The 15,626-nt window shown below is 33.8% G+C and overlaps 1 pseudogene; it reads left to right on the top strand.

Moving 5' to 3' along the window:
• Positions 1 to 3,348: 3,348 nt before the first annotated feature.
• On the top strand, positions 3,349 to 5,660 carry LOC120145370 (annotated as a pseudogene).
• Positions 5,661 to 15,626: the final 9,966 nt, after the last annotated feature.

Below are 15,626 nucleotides of genomic sequence, written 5' to 3'. Positions count from 1 at the left end.
ACAAACTAATCAGAGCATTACAATTTAAACTTTGTGATACATGGCAACAAATTTACAAAATAACAAGAAACCTACAGTTTAAATTGTTTTGATATGATCTTCTTCAAGCGTATGTTGTCCCTTCTTAGCTTTAAGCTCTTGATCTCTTTGAACGTACGTGTGAAACAATCACGCTAGTCGTTGACTTAGTGAGGCAATATGAGTATACTGTACTCATTATTCAATTTATATCACTTTATTATATTAGCCCAACGTGTATTACTGAGAACTCAAGATATTTAAGTACATTGAGGTTGTACACTAATTTCAGTCACCACTGCTCATATAATTTGCACCGAAGAATATGCACCGAAGTGCCACATAGGTTTGTCCCGAAGAACCGCGTAGAACTTATCCCGAAGGACCACGTAGAAATTGTCCCGAAGGACCGCGTAAACCCTCGACTCTTGGCATGTCAACTATACCTCTAATTCTCATACATATACTTTGGGCTTTAGTTTTATAATTAATTTTTTATTACTTTATTCCAGTGTCTTTTATCCACACAAAACACTTTCGCATAGCATTTTCACATAGCACATTCATATAAAGCACTTTCATAGAACACATTCATATGTTAATAAAATCAAACAATACTTTGGAAATACAATTTATATAAAGCCATAAAAATATTGTATAAAATAAATAAATAAAACTATTTTCGATCGAAAACTTCCGAGGTTGCTTATCGCAAACCATTCTCATTTCTAATAGAAAACAATAAATTGCACTCACCTTTGCCTCACGAAAGTCCTAAATGAAATCCTTTTTCTTTCGTTCAATTTCGTACTCTGTCGAATCTTTCGGTACGCTTTGATCCAAATCTACACATCAATATATCCAAGATCAATATCGAATTTCCATTAACTGATAACCAATTAACACTTACATAAAGGAACGAAAATCCTAATATACTTTTCAGACTGAATAGTATCGTACCCTCATATAGTACCGACTTCTCTATGTTGTACCGATACCCACTTCAGTACCGATACCATTTTGGTATTCTGGAATTCCATTTTCTATTACAATATCGATAATTTACTCTTGGTATCGATACATCCACATCAGTATCAATACTACTTCAATCAGTATCGATATTGTTCATCTGATTCATACTATTTCTTTCAATTTAACCCTATAGTCGATATTCTTCCAGTACGATACCCTTACCTAGATTTTAACTCTTTCACTTCGAATTTTACCCACACTTCACCTAAATCTTATACTTGTAGCTCCAATCAAACCCTTCAACTTACTAACATTTATCACAACTAACTTATATCCATTAATTACCTTTTAAATTCCAATTCTCTATGGAACACTTAAAACTAAAAATCATACCAAATATTTAAACATGTTCTCAATCATTCTAAAACTTCAAACACTTTAATTAAACCATTGACAAATCAAATATCATTAGAAATCCAAATACTAATAAATCTCATCAAATCCCTTAAAAACTCATTTCACCAATTTATCATTAATTCACCAAACTCTTAGTTTATATTCATTCTTAAGCTTCCTTAAGCTTTTATACCACCCAAGGATTCAAAATCAATTCAAAACTGAAAGAAATAACCAACTTTAAAAGCACTTACCTTGGCAATGTTGATTTACGGTGGGAGAAGAAGAAGATAACCAAACTTCCATATTTTTTTTTTCCTATTTCTTTATCCTCACATGCTTTAATATCTTTTAAAAATGAATTTTAAATTTATTTTCTTCTAATAGACCAAAATTCCCTTCCATTCTTCAAACTTTGATAATCAGTCCTAGACAAAAAAATTTCAAATCAGTCCTTGAACTTTCAATTTATTCAATTTAAACCATCAAATTTAAATTCTTACACTTTAGTCACTGATCAGATGTTTGGGGTATTACATGGAGACGGTTTTGCATTACCCATTCCGTCCCCAACACTTGTGTGTACGATTTTGGGAATCCCCATTATATGTTTTGGGGTTTGTCCCCATACCCACCTTACGGATCCCTTCGGTTCGATTAATCCCCATCCAAAAAATAAAAAACATTTTTGAAATCAATGCAACACCTAAACTATAAGATATATCAGATTGTCTCAAATTGATCTTTATCTATAATATGAAAGTTTCAAACGTTAATATTCATCTAAACACCCAATGTATATGTACAATCTTAATCATTTTCAATGTTAACAAATCAATGTATATAAATGAGAAAAGATCTAAACTCAATTTTACAGATATTTTTCGAAGATCCCCACGGTTTTTGTAAAATATCTGGGATTCCTACGATATTTTTCGGGGATCCTCATAGTTATTCACACGGGTGCAGTTCGGTTATCTCCACGGTTCGGATATAGCAATTCCCATCCCATTTGAGTTTCGGGGATAAAAATTTCCCATCACCATCCCCGTGGGTGAAGATGTCGGTTATTCCCCATCCGTCGGTTCGAACCCCACGGGTTTTCGTTCTCCACCCGATGTCCCCCTATATAATACCTATTTTTAAGATTTCGCTCAGACCCAAAAAATATTTGAGATGACTCGTTAACATTAAATATCATTTACCTTGTGGAGAAACGAACAATGCAAGAAGAGTTTCAAATAACTTCTCTTGAGCTAAGTACTAATGCAGTTCAGTTTTCTGTAACAACCCAAACGTGAGCACCAATCACTTAAAAATTCAACATTCATGATCCTAGTATTATTTGGAGTGATAACGAAGGGTTTTGTATATCCTGTAACAGTGTAGAGTCATTCATTGATCCTTCTAAAATTATTTAACTTTTACTTTTTCATCAGCATAATTTGTCAAATTCATGTAGTGAACATGTACATTAGCTCTACGTATTAAATGTATATATCGAGCTTTCATGCAATCAAATGATTAAAAATTTAAGTTGAAGGATTAAATATAGAAAATGGCCTAATTTAGGTAATCTAGGTCCAAAACATAGTTCAGGTGTTGCAGGTTCTGTACACTTAAGAGCCAAATCTGATAAGGAACACTACATTCAAAGCATTCGTGATAATAATACATTTTCTTCACAAAGCTACAAGATTTTTTCTGATTCATAACTGGGTATTTTCCCCATTCCATGGACACAATAAGGGTGAACAAAAGATAATAAAACTAATGGTTTGAATTTCGATCTTCTTTAATAAATATCTTGCTAAATAAGAATTATCATCATGATTAGTAAGAGCTAAAAAATCGTATTTGTGTCGAACTTTGCTTGGTAATATAATACAGTGTGGCGCGCACACAGTAAATTTGCAAATCCTACATACGAATGCTCCACTTGTTCCTTACCACAACCAATGCATGGACCCTTTAGAGTTGTATAAAAAGACACAGAATGTTGATGTCCTTCATATGCAGAGTGTAAGGAGTTATACAAACCAGTAGCAAATGAAAAGCACCACAAGTAACAGCAATACAAAGATCTGCCAGTACACAACCACTATTGTCATTTTGTAGCGAAACCACAACACTCATTCCCTCAAATTAGAAGGGCAACACATTCCCAGTGGACAATGAATTCACATCCTGGCTCCATACACTGCAGAGCTAAATCTTGCAAGTAACACCACATCGAAGCATTCCGGATAACAATACATTTTCTTCACAAATCTGAGAGGGTGCGGATGCTCCCCTTCATTATAGATTTTTCCGGATTTGATAAACGAATATTTTCCATTTCCAACAACACAATAGAGATGAGCAGAAGTGTCACCAATTCCGCAGCGATAAAACCAATGACTCGGGTTTCGTTCTTCCTCACAAATGTCACAAAAATGACTTTCTAAATGTGTACTATCATCATCATATGTAAGGGCTAAAAGATATTCGTCGCATTTGTGATGAACTCGGTTTGGTAGTCTAACACGCCTAAGACACGAAGCAAATTTGCAAATCTTACATATGTACGCACCACTTATTTCCTCACCACAACCTGTGCACGACCCTTCATACATTTATAAAAAGAAGAGAGGATGTTCATGTCCTTCAAATGTTAGAGTATAAGGAGTTGCACACCGGAGGCACGAATTTATCCCATATCGAGGGCATTCATAGGCAAAGCCATTGCAGATGCGGCCACAGTAGGAACATTTGATAATGTTGCCTGCAATAAGGATGACTGGTCTTTCACACTCGTGAAGCCAAAAATGTTGCTTCCTAGGAAATGCAACACTTTTCTTGTGAAGAAAAAAAGTTACATTCCGAACAATAGTAAAATGAACCCGAGATAAGCAGGCTATTCGACAAGAAGCTGGAGATATGCAGCTCATGAATCCTGTTTCACTAGTGGAGAATCACTCTGCCTGTAGAACAAACAGGGCAGGCCAAAGAGTTTTGCCAAATGGTCGTTTGGAAGCCTCATTTGTTGCTTCTTTCCTTTGCATCTAAAATTCTGGTTGAAGCAAACACACTTCTGAAGTTGCAAGATACTCCTCCGGGAAAGCCTTTTGCCACTCAAGCAAGCACACCTCCATCGCCTTTCCTTCTCTCATCTCTTCTTCAGTCAAGACCACAAGTTAAACTGCCTGAAGAGCAGCGGTTTGGTGATGAGAATGGTTTAGATGATGATTTGGTTGAGTCCTCTGACTCTGAGGATGAATCAGAATATGATGAGTTACCACCTTTCAAGCGGCTGTCTAAAGCACAGATAGCTAAGCTTACTAAAGCTCAAAAGAAAGCATACTTTGATGACTTAGAATATAGGGAAAAACTTTTTATGAAAAAGCAACTGAAGGAAGAGAGAAGGCAGCGGAAGATGATGAAGAAAATGGCTGCTGCAGCAAAGGATCTGCCAAGTGAGTACGGTGACAGTGCTGAAGAAGAAAGTAGTGGCTCTTCTTCCGGTTCCCAAGCCAGATTTGGCACTGCCCGCCTCTTTTGATTCTGATAATCCTACACATCGGTACCGATACCTTGATTCCTCCAATCCCTGGCTTGTGAGGCCTGTTCTAGATACTCACGGATGGGATCATGATGTTGGTTATGAAGGTATTAACATGGAAAGATTGTTCGTTGCTAAAGATAAATTTCCCATTTCATTTTCTGGCCAGATTACAAAGGACAAAAAGGATGCCAATGTCCAAATGGAACGAGCCAGTTCTTTGAAGCATGAGGGAGGTAAAGTAACTTCATTAGGATTTGATATGCAAACTGTTGGAAAGGACTTGGCCTACACTCTATGCGGTGAGACGAGGTTTAGTAATGTCAGGAAGAACAAGGCAAATGCCGGAATCTCGGTTACACTATCAGATGATACATTATCAGCTGGAGTGAAAGTTGAAGACAAATTGATGGCTAATAAGCGGTTTCAGGTCGTCATGACAGGAGGTGCCATGACAAGTCGTCGTGATATTGCTTTTGGGGGCAGCTTGGAAGCACAATTGAGAGACAAAGATTACCCTCTGGGTCGTTCCTAGTCTACTCTTGGTCTTTCGGTCATGGTTTGGCATGGAGATCTTGCCATTGGATGGAATATACAGTCGCAGTTTCCTGTTGGACGGTCAACGAACTTGATTGTAGTTTCTTTGTTAGATATTTTGCGTAAGAATATTTTGTTCCCTCTTGCCTATATTGTATTTGTTTTGATGAGTACTGCAAAAAGTCAACCATCTTGAATTTTGCTGATCCTAATTCCCAACCATTTTTTGTTCTGTGGCTGTTGGTTCTTGGCTATCACGGTGGCTGTTTCTTAGAATACACAAGTACTCCGTAACTCATCATCTAAGTAATTGTAACTGTTAAAGATTATTAGCTATTGGATTGTATACAACTAAGAATTAATTGAGGTCAATTGTAAATCATTTGGGTCGTTCTAGAGTTTGTTGGTCATTAGGCTTTATATATCATATGATGTAATGGGCTTTGAGTCGAGGTTTATGATTTTTATCCCGATGAACAAGTATTTTGTATTGTAACAATGCAGCAGACATGGTGAAAGACCAGAAATATTTTTTAGAAAGGATACACATAGGTTAACAACACAAATTTTTTGAATAAAGTTGCACAAATAAAATTTCAGCATATACACCATCAATAAAAAAATGAATTAACAGAAAAAGATTTCAAAGTGAACATGGTCCACCTACAATTACCAGCAGCCATGGTGAAAGACCAGAATATTTTTTAGAAAGGATACACATAGGTTAACAACACAAATTTTTTGAATAAAGTTGCACAAATAAAATTTCAGCATATACACCATCAATAAAAAAATGAATTAACAGAAAAAAGATTTCAAAGTGAACATGTGTCCACCTACAATTACACGTGGCTCCAGCCACTGAGCAGCAGACGGCTACTCTAAATTACAACATAAAAAATATGCAAAGTGCATCATTTACATGCCTTCCCTATTAATCGTTTACCTGAGTCGAAGAGTCTTTAATTTGATTAACAGTGTCCAGTGCAAAACCCTCAAGCTGCTGAAACTGCCTACGTTTCTTCTCCAATGTCGTCCCTAGTATAAGATTTTGGTCATCCGTCGTGCCATCGTTGCAGGTCTAAGTTGATTTCATTGGGAACTGAGTTTTCAAAACCATGGCAAAAGTTGTAAACCCTACTGATTTTTTTAGAAACACTCATAGGTGTTCAAACATGATTTGAACCTTCAAGGTTAAATTTTTTCACTAAATTACGAGAATACTTCACTTGATTATCATGAGACCATTAGAGTAAAACTAACTATGATGACTATCGGCAGCTTCCCCAAAAGATTAGCTTCAATGATCAAGTAGCAACAAACAAGATAACCATCACACAGTAGGTCAATGCCGATAGTAGTAAACACTTCTTTTATTACATCTTATCTAAAAAATCAACAAGAAAATTAGCTCCAACCCCAACAATAAAAAAGCTATGTGATTAAGGATAATGACTTTTGGCTCATGGAAGAAGGAGCAAATTTAAGCTGGTGCATCAGGAGACTATTTAAATTAAGGGCAGTGACTCTTCCAATTTATCTTCAGGAACAAAGAAGATAAAAGAAATTTGAGAAGAGTTACTGGTAAAGAGAGACAAAGTTCCTTGGCACAAATTGATATGGTTTCCCCTCCACATTCCTAAACTTAGCATGATCTCTTGGATGACTCTTCTGGATAGGCTTCCAACTAGGGAGAGACTTCAACGTATGTGAATCGTTACTGATGGATTATGTGTAATCTGCAATGAAGTTCTAGAAACTAGGGGCCATTTGTCCGTTGAATGCTCTTTGGTTGTTTCCCTATGGAAAGATATTATGAATCTCATCGGCTTGATCAGACCACCTTTGACATGAGTTAACATTTTAGCTTGGGCTTGTGGTGCTTCAAAAGGTAAGTTTCTCCTAACTACTATTTTGAAACTTGCTTGGTGTGCATTTATTTATTCCATGTGGGAGGAAAGAAATCGAAGATTGTTCCGAGGAAGTTCAAGAAACGTTGATGAGATCCTGAATTCCATTAAGGAGATTGTAAATATTCAATTAAGAGGAAGGAATATTAATAGATTAAATAGTATTAGTATTAATCTTTGTAATCATTGGGGTATAGGCTAACAATTTTTCGTTGTAAGTAGGTTTGTTCCTTGGATGGTATTGATTTTGTAGCAGAATTGTGCCTATTTGGGTGATATAATTAAATTATCCAAAATTAAATAAAAAAATCAATAAAAACTAGTAAAAGGAACCAACACAATAAACAATTACCAAAACAAGTCAACGAAAATGATCGTAAAATGATCATAATAATCTCTTTAATCATAATAATCTCGAGCTCACTAAACGTGCTCGAAAAGTATGTTGATTTATATACTAGTGATATCAACTGTAACAACTGATAGAAACAATTTTAACGAGATAAAAATAATTCAAACTAACATCAACAAGTAAAATGATCGTAAAATATCATTGTAACTCAAGAAGTAAGATACCACAAACATAATAAGTAAACCCAAAAAATGCATTATTACTATGGCTTTTTCATCTTCTCCATTTTTTAGTTTGCACCGATTTCAATAAAAGAGGATGGAATGAAGAGATTTCAATAGGGTGCATGACTCATGGAACAACAAAACTCCTTCCTAAGAGACTGATAGAATATCTTCAACTTATCAATAATATCACACTGTACTTAATATAAGTTTTAAGGAGTAACATAGTATAACAAATAACAATTACAATCATTAGCTTTATCCCCCAATATGCTTCAAAGATTACAACAATCATTAATCTCTATATTTCAGTATAAGGAATATGCTCCTTCAATGATCTTATATTGGATATTCTCGTCCGGAACTCTGATCTAGTAATGGTACAACGTAACATTGAACTCAAATTCGTAAAGCTGTTCCTAACAGAGCAAATCCGCTGGCCATCCTAAACGCACCTCTCCCTCCCACATTACCCAATTCACGAACCGGCGGTGAAGGCGGAAACTCCAAGAACAAGCTAAAGGAGCTTCCATTGAACCTGCCACTCGTAAACGCAAAATCAGCGTACATAACTGCAGTAAACGTAGAAAGGTCTCGACTCGATGATACGTACATCCCTTGAGCGTTTCCAATAATCTCCGATGTCGGTTCAGGCCCTACGGTGAGGGGATCATCGATTGTGAACAAGCTGCCGAATGAACCTGCGGAACCCGTGATGTTGGGACGGGCTATCATGACAGCACTAGGGTTTTGGCCGCTGAGGATATCGTGGAGGAAGAAGTGAAGTCGGGTCATCTTCTCCGGCCGAGGACGTGGACTTACTGTGTCGGAGTAGTATCGGCCATAGACGGGTGCTATGGAGAGAGGAGGAATATCATTGCCGATGCAAAAAGAAACTGTCTCTCCATTTTTCTTTGTCAATAATATTTGGTTTTGTGCTTCTTGCTGTACATGGTAGGGCTTTATATAGAATTTGTGCTACCAGATAATGAGATAAAAGATGGAGTATTTAGTAAAAGCCTGAAATCGTTAGTTTTCATTTTGTTTTCATAAATTTTGTCAAAGAATTGCAGTAAACAATCCAATTCATAATTCTAACTGTCAGAGGTCTCCCACGGAAGTTGCTCTCAACCTAGCGTTAGGGGCAGTCTACTACCCTACCTCCCCCTCATCCCATTAGATATGGGAATATGGTCAGCTAATTATAATAAATCAGTTGTGATTGAGAAATAAAGAATGATATTTCTTTATATATTCCATAAATACATGAGAGTTATATTTACGAAAATAGATTGTGAAAAATAAATTTCGTAATATATTTATTGAAAAACATTTTCTAAAAATTATTTTACAGTATTTAGATAATGTTATTGGATGATATTGCATAATTCTTTTTTTATTGCTCGGTAATATTTTTAAAAATTCTTTATTACAAATATTAAATGCAATAAATAATATTATTTATTAACAAAATAATAATATTATTTTTCAAATATTAGAATAATTTATCTAATATTATTTATGTCAATATTATTATTAAAATATTATATCTACAACTTTAAATAAAAATATTAATATTTTTATATTTTATTAAAATAAAAATATTATAATTATATTAAATATTTATTAAAATAAAAATAATATATTATTAAGTATATTAATTACTTATTAAAATAATAATATTATTAAACTAAAAAAAATAAGGAAAACATTTTCTGCAAAACCAATTACATGGAAATAAATAGACCCTTTGTGGTATTTATATATTCTGAATTTTGTCAAACATTTAAAATCATGAAAAAATTATTTTAGAGATATATAATTCTTTTATAATTTCCGTAACTTTTGGGTTTAAATTGTAAAAATCAATTTTATAGAATTTTAGGATGAGTTAGAATCCATTTACATGTAAAAGTTCTAGTTTTACACCTTTTTATGACATTAGATAAAGAAAATCAAATGTTGAGATTAACCTTTTGATTTTTTTTCAGTGAATATCTTCAAAAATTTTTATCGTTAATTTCAACCTTTGATTTTATTCGCTCAACGGTTATAAAAAATATAAAATTAAAAATTTTACACTAAGTATAATTATATCATGTCCCTTTTAGGATACATTATAATCTTGTATTGAGATAATCATAAATTAATTTTCAAAAATAAGACTTGGTTTAATGGACTCAGTTCCATGACGACGAGCTCTTTTGAATTCTATTTATGAATTCTTTTGACTAAGGAATTTTTCTAACGATGCTATAGAATATAAAGGATTAATATCACACGATTAAAATAAAATACAAACCTATATACACCATCAGATGATAGTCACTGTATTAAACAAAACAAGCTATAAATTGTTTCTGAAATATTTTAATAAATTATTTACGTCATCTATATTATTCTTACGAAAGAAATCTTCTAAACATCTATATTTTTATTAATATTACAAATTATAAAAAAAATTGAATTGATATTGTAAATTAATAAAAATACCAACTTATTCAATAAATTATTAATTAAACTTTGAAAAATACAAAGCCAAGAAATTCAAGATTTACTTCGCGTGAATTTGATATTTATTTTAAAATTGTCAATTATCTTTAGAAAACCACTGTATATATACTTCCTTCGGTCATCAGGCTGATAAATATTAGTAGTCAGTGATTAAAATGATAATTATTATTTATAGAGGTCTCAGATTTAAATATCAACCATTATAAAGTATTTAAATGTTTATTATCAAATGGCTAAAAATATTTCAAATAGATACTAATATTTTTTGGATAATCAAATTGTATTCATCCAAAGAAAGCAGCAAGCTGCTACAAGTAAAATTTACAAACTGTTATAAAGGCCCCCCAATAAGTGCATAGTTGTCTATTTACATTATCCAACCTATTCATGTTGCGCCTGTACAGTTTGATCCTAACAACCCCCTTTATAGTATTTACAAGAGTATCAGTCGAACGTGTCAATCCTCTAAAAGCTCGATGATTACGTTCTTCCCAAATGAAATAAACAAATCCAGCTACCTTTCCAATTACTAGCCATCCAACATATCGAATTCTCCCAACTCAACCCTTCCTGCTGCAGCCTGCAAGAATGCAAAATAGTGTCCCAGATTGTCTTCGAGTAAGAGAAATCCCAGAAAAGATGGTTCCTTGATTCCAACTCAGTTCCACACAACCCACAACTAACATCTACCACCATTTCAAACCGAGCAAGTCTATCCTTGGTAGGCAACCTGTCGAGAATTGACATCCACATAATCAGAGAGAACTTTGGAACGTGAGCAGGGAACCAGATGAGTCGATGCCAGTCAACTTTGTCCTTCCTTTCCCGAATGCTATCCCAGATACACCCTCCCTTAACTTGTGTCCAGCTAATAGAAGCAGTAAACAATCTCCTAGCCTCCTCACGCATCTTGATCAATTTCCTGAGGATCCAACTAAAATGAGGGACAAACGAGTATTTGACGTGAACCTCTAACTTATGTTTCATTATAAATATACAAAATAAGTATTTGGAAAAACAAGATGAATAGGTTAATTTTTACTAACACAAATGAGTTTTATTGAACAGATAAATAGTGTAATCAGATATCGTATCGGTAGCTTTAAGCTTTAGTGAGGAATGTACACTACTCCTTTACTCATCTTATTATTGGATATTCGTATACTGCAGTCTGGTTCTGCTTCAACGAGGAATGCACACTACTCATTTACTCATCTTATTATTGGATATTCGTATACTGCAGTCTGGTTCAGTAATGGTACAAAGCAGGGTATCTGCAAATAGCGTTCCGAAAATGTGATAGCGGCTGTGATATTACGGTCGCGCCACCGTTCGAACCTGATTTTATGATTTTTACGGTGGGGTCACGGATTCACATCAATCTCGGTCGATTGCGCCCGCAATTTAACGAAAAACGGACGATTGCACTGATAACGGGACGCAACAACCGTTATCCAACCGTGATTCAAAAACAAAAACATTGGTGGCACAATTTTTTTTTTGTTTCAAACAATGATGGGGGAAGGAGGAAGTGGAAGGAGGAAAGGGAGGCAGAAGACCAGAACCATTTTTGTTTCAAACAATGATGTGGGGGATGGGGGTGGGGAAGGAGCCAGAACCAGAAAGGTGGGGGAGAGGGAGGGTGTGATTTATTTTTTTTCATAATTTTAAAATATAATTTTAAAAGATATATTAATTTAAGATCCCTCACACTTTTTGAATTTATAATTTAATTCCTAGTTTAAAATGTAAACTTTAATTTTTATTTAATTTAGCTTTAATTTCAATAATCTAAATTTATGCAATTTAAATTTTACAATTTTATTTTAATTATATTTAATTTAGTCATTTTAGGGTAAGTTGTGCGACATTTCAAAAAAAATCACGACCGCGATACCCGCAATGACATATGTTATGTTCACAACCGTAATAAACGCGACGCAACCGAAAACGTGACCGCGGCCGGTATTTAAAACCCTGATACAAAGTAACATTGAACTCCACAATCGTATCGCCTGTCATCAAATTCAAAAAGCTATTCCGAATAAAAGCGAACCCGCTGGCCATCCTAAATGCACCTCTCCCTCCCACAATAGCCAATTCACGAACTGGCGGTGAAGACGGATTCCTTGAGAACAAACTAAATGAGCTGCCATTGAACCTGCCACTCGTGAATGCAAAATCTACATACATAACGGCAGTGAACATGGCAGGGTCTTGACTGGGAAGTCCGTGAATGTAGGAAGTAGATGAATAAGCTTCATGTTGAGGAAAAATGATGCAAAGAGGTTGTTGAACGACAGGTGTCGCGGCCAACTCCCGAATGGTGCAATTGCCTATTGGTTTTGGCGTGAAATCGACGTTTGAAGTAGTGTTTGGTATCAGTTCTTGGTATTGACGTTGAATGATGTTTCAAGATTAGGATCTTATTATTGTTGCTTCGATCTCTAAATGAAATTCTTCTAATGTGCCTGGGTTTTGTCTGTTCATAAATAAATAATAAACTAATCAGTAACTTTTGTCGAAGTCCCCGGGAATGAAGCCAATTTAACAAGGGTCTTATTACTGTTAAAAGATTTATTAATCTCAATAAAATAAATAAAATAGTAATAGGGAGAGTAAGGGTCGATCCACAAGGACTAAGGAAATTGCTGATGAAGAAGGCTTTGATTCTGGTGATAAGCGAAAATTGTAGAAAGAATGGGGGGATTTTATTTAAAATATTAAAAAGAAAATAAAGATTTAATCTAAGAAAATTAAAGAAGGATAAATTGAGATGAAAAACTATGTAGAAAAAAAACCTCAGACTTTCGCTTTGCTTCAGTTATGTCAACCATCGAACAAGATTTTCACATCGAATTCATGTCAGTTACAGTCTACAGGGCTCAACCCCTAAAACTTGTTTTCTCTTTGGCAAACCGACAATCCAAAATCTATCTTTGAATTTTAGTCCTTTTGTGGACTAACTACGATTATCGTCATCAATGCCAACTCAATTTATTCATTTGGAAAAACCCGACTCGGACTATGTTGTCTCAATGAGAATCAAATCGAATCTCAATTTCCCTTAGTAGACTGCCGCTAAGTGTGTTCACCGGAAGTCAAATGTGCTACAAGCCGATCCTTCCTCCCAACTTTAAATATAAACAACAATCAAGCCAATGTGCACTTTTTGAAACAAAAACGTTTTGATTTTTAAAGGAAAGACCGATTGCCAATCCTAGTTTACAAAAAAATTAAGAATGTAACACGAAGGGTATTAGGTGTTTTTCAATTCTCACGATTGAAATTGAGTAATTGCTTCAGCCTTTAGTTTATTGAAAACATAGCTAAGCATGATAGAGCTCAGACTTAGCATTTTAAAAGAAAGTAAATAAAATTTGAAAGTAAGAGAAAACTAAAGAAAAGAAGAATTTTTATAAAACTAAATAAAGATAAGAACAAGCTAATTCAAAATATGTTTTCAAGCTTACCCCCAATGGGTATTTATAGTCTCGTAAAACCCTAAAAATGACATAAAAAGATAAACATAATTCTTAAATTTTTTTAAAACTAAATCCTAAAAACAAAAGATAATTCCTAATTTAAATTTGAATTGCAGCTGATCCGCCTGTCTGCCCTTCCAGAATGCTGATTGAAACTTCTAAAAATTGCTGATTGGATATCATGTTAGAAGCGTCATGTCCTATGTCATGCCCACTAGTCCAGCCTTAACTCTAGAAAATTAAAAATTGTAGAATTTTTGCCTTTTTAGCATTGTTTTTGTAATCCAACGTCCTACACAGAAAATGAACTAAAATACCCAAGTCAGCAACATAAACCAATCAACAAGGAAAAAATTAAAGATAACATAGTAACTAATTAAACCACTCATCAAACACAACAAAAACATCATTTAACATTAAGCAAGTAAGAACAATTCAAAACATGCTAATGACACCCAAATGCCAAATTTATCTATTACTAGAAGTATTTTAAAGGTTGGATTTTTCTAGCAAACAACAACATTATGCTCCACCCTAATCACATTACTTCTTGTCATTTCCTCTTAGTTGTTTTCCTATGCCCATTACCAACATACAAAAGAGATTCTAAAACACTCAATGATATAACAATAATCTAGAAATAAAAAAAATTGAATCAAAACATGTCGTAAGATGAATTTATCTTTTTTCTTTTTTGAAATCTCCTCAAAACCATGGGTTCATTAACCATTTTTTAGCTCTTCTTCCAGCCCCCCACATAGAGGTTAAAACAAGAGAGATGACATATCTAATTTAGAGTTCTCAATATTTGGAAAAGGAAAAAAAGAAAAGAGATGAAGAGGAAGAGGAAGAGGAAGAAAAGATGATAAGATTTAAATCCCACGTGATGATAAGTTTAAATCAATTTGGTGAAAGCCATGCTTTTCATGACTAGGAAAATTGCACCTTAAATCTCCAAAATTGCGTTATATATTTTAGATTTTTTATATATTTTATATTAAAATTTCTTTTCGTTCCCTTAAAATTTTATAAATCTATCTTTTTTTTTAAGTTTTACAATTTTTTCTCAACATAAAATCTTATGTTCGATCTTGACCCTGCAAATACTTGCATAATATTGTTAACTCAAGATCCATACAAACAAAATGAAAATAAAGCCAAAACAACAGTCACAAGAATGTGCTAGTTAGATAGCAGATGTCATGCCATACGCAGAGAAAACTTGTGTCAAAGAAAAATGAAACAAAAAGATAAACGACAAAAATTATGAAAAAATGAATTTTGTTTAAAAAATTAGACGTACATAGTGTGGTGAAGATAAATTAATACATTAACGAACTAATCGAAAATAAGTGTATTAGTTTTATCTTTAATCACTTATTAAATATATTTTAAAAAATTCAAATACTCCAAAATTTTAATATTGATTTAGAATATGTAGATTTTTCAAATGTTTAAATATAACTTTTTAAACACAATTCCTTTTTGAAAATGTTTTTAAATCCTAATTTAGGTTTCAGATAATTACGTTGTTATATACTCAAAATCTTTGTGAGCAAGTCTGTAAGTTGACCTGTAACATCCCAAAATTAGGGTCAGTGACTAAAATGGATGTTTTGAAACTTTGAGGTTTGATTTTAAAAGATTGAAAAGTATAGGGACTTAAATAATAATATT

The sequence above is a fragment of the Hibiscus syriacus genome, unplaced genomic scaffold (assembly GCF_006381635.1).
Source record: "Hibiscus syriacus cultivar Baekdansim isolate YM2019G1 unplaced genomic scaffold, ASM638163v2 tig00110893_pilon, whole genome shotgun sequence".
Lineage (NCBI taxonomy): Eukaryota > Viridiplantae > Streptophyta > Magnoliopsida > Malvales > Malvaceae > Hibiscus > Hibiscus syriacus.
Note: the sequence above shows the minus strand (reverse complement) of the source record. Positions and strands in the feature narration are given on the sequence as shown.